At 27.0% G+C, this 7315-nt stretch overlaps 1 long non-coding RNA gene across 2 annotated transcripts in view; it reads left to right on the top strand.

Moving 5' to 3' along the window:
* LOC106679537 (uncharacterized) overlaps nt 1-2429 on the top strand; it is a 9024-nt gene extending 6595 nt beyond the window's left edge. Inside the window, exons 3-4 of one of the 2 annotated variants that reach the window (XR_001342978.3) lie at nt 457-628; nt 2225-2429. This is a non-coding gene — a long non-coding RNA (uncharacterized lncRNA). The remainder of the gene's footprint in view (nt 1-456; nt 629-2224) is intronic. The other variant, XR_002945206.2, reaches the window with a different exon arrangement.
* Nucleotides 2430-7315: the final 4886 nt, after the last annotated feature.

The following is a 7315-nucleotide window of genomic DNA, read 5'->3' as shown; positions in this document are numbered from 1 at the left end:
ATATATATATATATTTTCCAAAGTTAGTACAGTAGGCTGCAGTTACTTCCATTAATGAGGTTGTCCTACAGTCTTTCCTAAAGCTATCAGAGTTGTTACAAATCAACTCCAGTCAACGGAACACAAAAATAGTTCTTCTTAATTTATTTATTTTTAGTATTATATGATTAAATCACAAAGTAATTAATTGAACCAGGATCAATTTACTCTTCCACGTAAAATATTTACAAGGAGAACAATTTTGACAGTGCCTAAAATACTATGACCAATATTCAACTAAAATGATTGAATACATTATTAAAATACAGAGAATATTTATAATATAATATATTTTCAGCTTAGAATAGGTTGGATACCTGTATGACATTCTCCCTCCCCTTTCATGTGTTAGAAATGACCAGAATGGGGATTAAAAAAAAAAAATTCTGCCAAAATTGTTCCTAATTTTTTTTTCAGAGCAAATTAAAGAACTATCTAGGGAGGGTCATAAAAGTAGTAAATGGCAGAATTACAATATATTTTATATTATCTAAAACCATTGACCAATTCCAGACATTTTCTAACTTATACCTAATAATTTTGGGTTTATTATTGGGCTGTTTTTTACCATCAAAAACAAACAAATAATGTAAGTATTACTAAAAATAGACCAGTAATTTAGTAATAGATATTACTTATAATACCTAACTTTTTTTACTGTTTTTTTCTTTATAAAAATAGTTTTTTATTTTAACTAAGGAGAAAGAATATGAAATGAAAATTATTATCAAAATCTCCAATTATAAATTATTAAAAAATGGGTCATTTAATGGATGAATTTATAGTATGTATATCACAAAACAAAGACTATAGTGGGAAACCGAGGTATCTCAATTTTATGCAACAGCTAGTCTGATGTACTTAAGCTCGTTTTTCTCCTGGTTTGAATTAATCATGGTGTCTGTATATAAAAATATAACATTAGCAATTGAAACTCATTTTGAAAAAAAAAAAAAAAAAATTGAATTATCTCATTTTACCCTTATAGTCTTCAATCATTGTAATATAATAAATACATGAACCTAACCTAAACCAAGGAATTATTTATTGTATTATTGAAATGAAGTAATATTTTGAAAATTAGATTTTATTTATTTAGTAATTTACAATTTCTCCATCTGATGATTTAAATATATTTCAATATTTGAGTGTTTAGTGCCAATATGTGTCTTCAAATGCCCTTTTTGCTTTGCTCGGTAAGGACAGTATGGACACGGGAACTGAGGCTCTTTGCCACATTCATATCTTATGTGAAATGCCAAACTTTTCTTGTATTGATAAGTTTTTCCACAACCACAAATATGACGCTGATGAAAGCCTGAAATGTATATTTAAAAACATTAAGGAGGTTAAACTTCTTTGGAAATGATTTTTGTCATTATAACTACGTTTAAAAATAATAATAGCAATATTGACATTCATTAGCCTGTTTGATTAATATTTCTTAAAGGATATTTTAGGATTGATCAAATAAACACTTTAGGCCTCATGAACTATAAGTTTTTAATAACTTAAAAATTACTACTTCAATGATTATATGGAGCTTAAGAGTAATAGTAGAAATGCTTTCATTTATAAACTTTTGAAAGTACATGTATAATTATAATGGATATTAGATCACAAACAGAGCCTAAAATCCACAATAAATCAATAAACTTGTGATTAGATCTTCTAATGGGTAATAATTGACGACATCAGCATGGTCGGAGAAAAAAATTCTATTAAAATCACCTGTGTAAAAATAAACTTTTACAGTACCATGCTTATTGTTCCATGGAACAAAAAATTTAAACTAGACAGATAGATATTTTAAAATAAATATGGGAGCTTACAATGCATGTTCAAAGCCAATGCTGAATTATAAAATACTAGAGCTCTAGTCATTATTCATCAACAAAAATACAAATTTTATCTATATTGGAAAACAATTTTTATCTAAAAAAATAAAACAGCCAATGATTAGAATAATATAAAGTAACAATCTCAATCGATACACATAAATTTTCATACAAAAAAATTAATAATTATTCACATTTTTTTTTCTTGAAATGAAAGAGACAATTAATTTGAAGGTATACTTCTATAGGATAGAAGTATACCACATTTTTTAGCCTGATAAAATGAAATGATTTTTAATAAAATTGATCAATCAATACTTAATAATTATTCATTTGTTAAATTTTAGGTATGTTTGAATGTTTGAAACCAATATGAGACTTCAAATGAATTTTTTGCTTTCCACGATATGGACAATATGGACATAGAAATTGAGGCTCTGTACCACATGAATACTTCATATGGAAGACTAAACTTTGTTTGTGACGATATGTTTTACCACAGATGCATGAAAAAGCCTCTAAGTTACCTGAAATATACAATATTCTTATTTAGTTTATTGTTATTATTAAATTGCAACCATTTGTGAGTAAGCTGATCACAGCTCACTTATAAAATATATTTTAATCAATGTATATTTAATATCATAATCAGAAAAATTTATTCCTTTTATGTTTTATTTTAATTATGAAAGAAAATAATCAATAACAAATATAGTGAATGAGGATAGATATAAATCAGGAAAATACAAAATTAAAACAAATTTATTTATATACATATTTAAAAAATATTAATGTGTAATTCTGGGCTTAATAGAATCAAGTAATGGATTAGCGAGATGTTTCAGTGCAATGTGGCTTTTTAAACTCCCTTTCTGCTTAGCCTTGTAAGGACAGTGAGGACAAGAGAATCCAGGTTCTTTACCACATTCATACTTCTGGTGAAGTGATAAACCCTTTTTATAAGTGTAACTTTTCCCACAAGAGCACACATGCCTAATACCTAAAACTAAAAAAAAGTTTATTCAATTACATGTCATAATTAGTCTGTAAAATACGGGTTAGGTAAATTTTAATATTACAGCTCAAGCAAAATATTAAACAAATAATATTTAACAAAAACTTATCTTTACTTTATTTGCATGCGTTACTTTTATCAATATCAATAACTCTATAATATTGGTTTTGCCCCATAATCATAATTATAATATTGTTTTTGCTTCATAATCATAATTATAATATTGTTTTTACTTCATAATCATAATTATAATATTGTTTTTGCTTCATAATCATAATTATAATATTGTTTTTGCTTCATAATCATAATATTGTTTTTGCTACATGATCATAATAATAATATTGTTTTTGTTCCATAACCATAATAAGTACTAATAATTAAGTAATAGATATAATATAGTCGGTTTGAGCATCCTTATGTTTGGAATGGAACAGGAAAATGTATAGTTCTATAAAAAAACAAAACATGAACTTTAATGTTTTACCATTTATTTCATCATCTTTTAACGTAAATATACTGTCAGGTTAAATTTTTTTAACCCTCCAACAAATTTCTTAAATTTAGAACTGAATATTATAGTAAAGCATCTTAATTATCTTGAAGTCATTTCACACTATTTCACCTCACAGCCTATACATATCAGATATATATTTACAAATCCCATTAATTTAATGATAACATACATCAGAAAATTTGAAGAATTTATCTATCATCAAAAACTGATAAAATTAAAAAAAAGAGAAACAGCTACATTATAAATATTCCAAAATTATAGTCACGTTAATGGTGAAAGTGATGAACCTTGAAAAAAAAAAAATAACAGTTGATCACTTTAACTATTAATCTACTAGTATTAAGAATTGAAAAAATTAGTCATATCTAACCTTTATTAAATAAACATATTATGATAAAATTTTACTCATTTTTTTATTTTATGAGAGCATAAACATTCACTTAAACAAAAAAATGAAACATGAACTAGATAAAAATGTATGAGCCGGTTGGAATAAAAATGGAGTAAGGTATTGTCCAATAAGGAAAATTTTGGATTGAGTGTTTTGTAAATGATACCAGAAATAATATTCGAGATGATTTCTAACATAGGAATGTGGCAAGATAATACAATAAAAATCATTTAATCCCAAAGTTTTTTTTTATAATTTAATAAGCCAACATATAGAGCCAAGACTAGTTCAGCAGTGATTCCTAACCCAAAGAAATCAGTGAGCTACTAAGTCAAATATTGAACCATATGTGTACCACTTCCACTACCAACTTGGATCTCCCAAGAAAATTATTCAACAATTAGGTTGTTTAAGCTTTGAAATTATTTGAAGCACTTTTATAGTGCCTTTATCTATTCAAAAGTTTCAAACAACATCACAAAATCAGGAAACCTAAACAATAAAACAGTTCTAACAAATAATTCCTCAACAATTATATGCTGCTGAGTACTCCCTCATTCCAACTCTTTCGGCTCCACTTGTCCAAGGCTCTTTTGGTCCACTGATCTAAAGTGAGCTACTGATTCTAACTAACAGACCATGATTCTATTAGAAATTGTTAGTAACAGACCAAGCTTCTATTAAAAATTATCAGTAACAGATCATGCTCCTATTAAAAATAGTTATGCTTTTTGCAGTCAGAAGTGAAGAACAGAGATAAGCGGTGCATATTCTACTGTACTAACTTTTCGGCCTGAATTTTCAGGCCTCTTTCAGGGCAACAGTTGCTGAAAATACTAAACTTTGCAGGTGTGACTCGAAATTTACCAGAATTATCCTCAAAAAATGTAGGAACCCCATTATGTCCTCCATTTTTAGTGTGTCTAAGAGAAGATGGCCTTATTTATTCCTTCTTTTGTATGATGATCCACTTATCCACCACCTTTTTGGTTATTTTTTGTTTAAGTGCCTAAAAAATTTTAGAAGTTGGTTAATTTCCTAATATTAAATAAAATAATGGTTTTAATCACTAAGTTGATTTCAATACTTGTTGAAGAAATAAATTCTCAAATCTGGAGAGTTTCCAAACCTTAAAGTACCGGGGGTTCCCACTTAATTAAAGCCTACCCACCTGAGGAATAGTTTCTCAAACATATGAGGGGATGATTGCTAGCATGACAACATTGAGGGGCAAACAATCGAGAGTGTACAGCAAAGAGTTCCACCACTTTCATTTCAACCAGCTCAGCTTGCAGATCTTTAAAAAAAATCAGGTCAACTAAATTGACTATTTTCAACAATAGTAATAATATACAATTTTTTTTACATCACACATGATTAAATAATTTAACTAAGCATGAGGAAAAAAAAAGCAGCAAGTATTTTTAAGCTCTTGGTTTTACATGTTTCAAAACTATATGACTTTTAACACTGTATTTCTGCTTTGCCTTGTATGGACAGTGAGGGCAATGAAATTTTGGTTCTTTTCCGCATTCATACTTTTGATGACGGTAGAATCCCTGTTTGTACCTATAACTTTTACCGCAGGTTAAACATGTATACCGATGAGGTGTACCTGAAATCAATGAGCATTTATTACAAAAATTTATTGTAGGATTAGCAATTAAGCAAGTTTTCACTTCATTTTCCGTTTCTTTGAGATGAATTCTTGTTTGAAATACAAGACCAAGTCTAAATTACACATAATTTAACTTATGCATTTAATATAAGATAAGAAAGGAAAAGGAAAGTAGTATACATTTTATAAAACAAAATGTAATTTTTGAAGATGAACACACTTTAATAAAATTACTGAACAGTAAATCATAAAATAATAATGGCACTATTTCTATGGGTATGATTTTATTTAGAACATGGTTAAATAACACAAAGATAATTGGTGTGAAAGGATTCAGGAGCCCTTTGCAAAGAGATGAGATGTTCTAATTATTATGAAAACGTATGAGGTAGAGACATATTTATGATGAAATTAATAGAATAGATAACAAAAGACAGATGAAATTAACATTATATATTCTAAATAACAATACTACTAGTTCTCACTCATACCATGTTTGTTTCTAAAATAATCAAGCTTATCTGAACATTATAAGGAATGTTATCATGAAAACTGTGCTTGTTTGTCAGCAGGTTGTTTTCAATTCATAGAAGAAATGCAGTCTAGTACTAGTAGAATTTAAATAGTAATTAGTACTTAAATTTAAAGTAATTGTTTTAGAATTTTGATGGTTACAAACAACTTTCAAATATAACATTTATAATAAAAAATTATTGAATAAATAAGTGTTTGAGAGCAATATGCGCTTTTAAATTACTCTTTAATTTTGATTTATGAGAACAATGAGGGCAATGAAATTGAGGATCTTTTCCACATTCATACTTTTTGTGATTATATAATCCTTCTCTATAACGATATGTTTTACCACATTCACATTTGTAACGAGGGCCTGCTCCTGTAAAAATATTAAAAAATATCACCTTAAAAAAATTTTCAATGATTAGAACAAGAGATATTGATATTGGCAGTACATCATTATTAGAATTAGAATTAAAATATAATATGTCTAGCAATATACTTTCAATTTTTTGTTATTTTTTTTGTGGGTCCCAAAGAAAAAAATTTAACTTTTCCATTCTGGATACTCGAGGTTGGTAACTTGCAAGTAATGTTTTTCCACCATAGTTGATGGTCATAAAAGATTTGTAATCCAATAAACAACCACATTACATTCCAAAAAAGAGATATAGGCAATCTTATTAATTTAAGAGTTAGTTAAATTAAAAAAAAAATAAATCAAGATAAATATAAGTTACATGTTCAAGTATGAACTTAATTATAATTTATTGTTAATTTACATTTAAATTATAATATGCATTAATTGGTAATTTAAGTTTTAATTATAATACATATTAATTGTTAATTTATGTTTTAATTATAATCTGTATTAATAGTTAATTTATATTATTATGCGTCATGGGGGAAGTTTTATGACACATTAATTAATTTATGTAGTATTTCGATAACCAATATTAACATCGGTAACTTAACTCAGTATTTTAAAAAGTTATAAATTCATTTAAATATATCTGTAAGGTAAAGTATTATGAAATTTCTTCTATTGCAGAATAAATAGGATAACAAATAAGTACCACAGGACAAAAATAGTTTTATTGCTTGTAAGAAACAAATTTTTCAGCTTGAATAAAAAATTGTGGAAATGTTACATGGTAATATTTAAATGCTTCGATATTATATGGCTCTTAATATTACACTTTTGCCGGGCTTTATAAGGACAGTGGGGGCAATGGAACTGAGGATCTTTGCCACATTCATATTTTTTATGTATATATAAACCTTGTCTAGACTTATATTTCCTGTCACAAACAAGACATTCATAAACTTTCTGAGTAGATAACTCTTTAAAACCTGAAAGATATAAAATAATCTAGAATTAGTA

Source organism: Halyomorpha halys, unplaced genomic scaffold, assembly GCF_000696795.3.
Source record: "Halyomorpha halys isolate HHAL.00 unplaced genomic scaffold, Hhal_1.1 Scaffold208.1, whole genome shotgun sequence".
Lineage (NCBI taxonomy): Eukaryota > Metazoa > Arthropoda > Insecta > Hemiptera > Pentatomidae > Halyomorpha > Halyomorpha halys.
The sequence above is the reverse complement of the archived record's forward strand: the minus strand, read 5'-3'. Positions and strand labels throughout refer to the sequence as shown.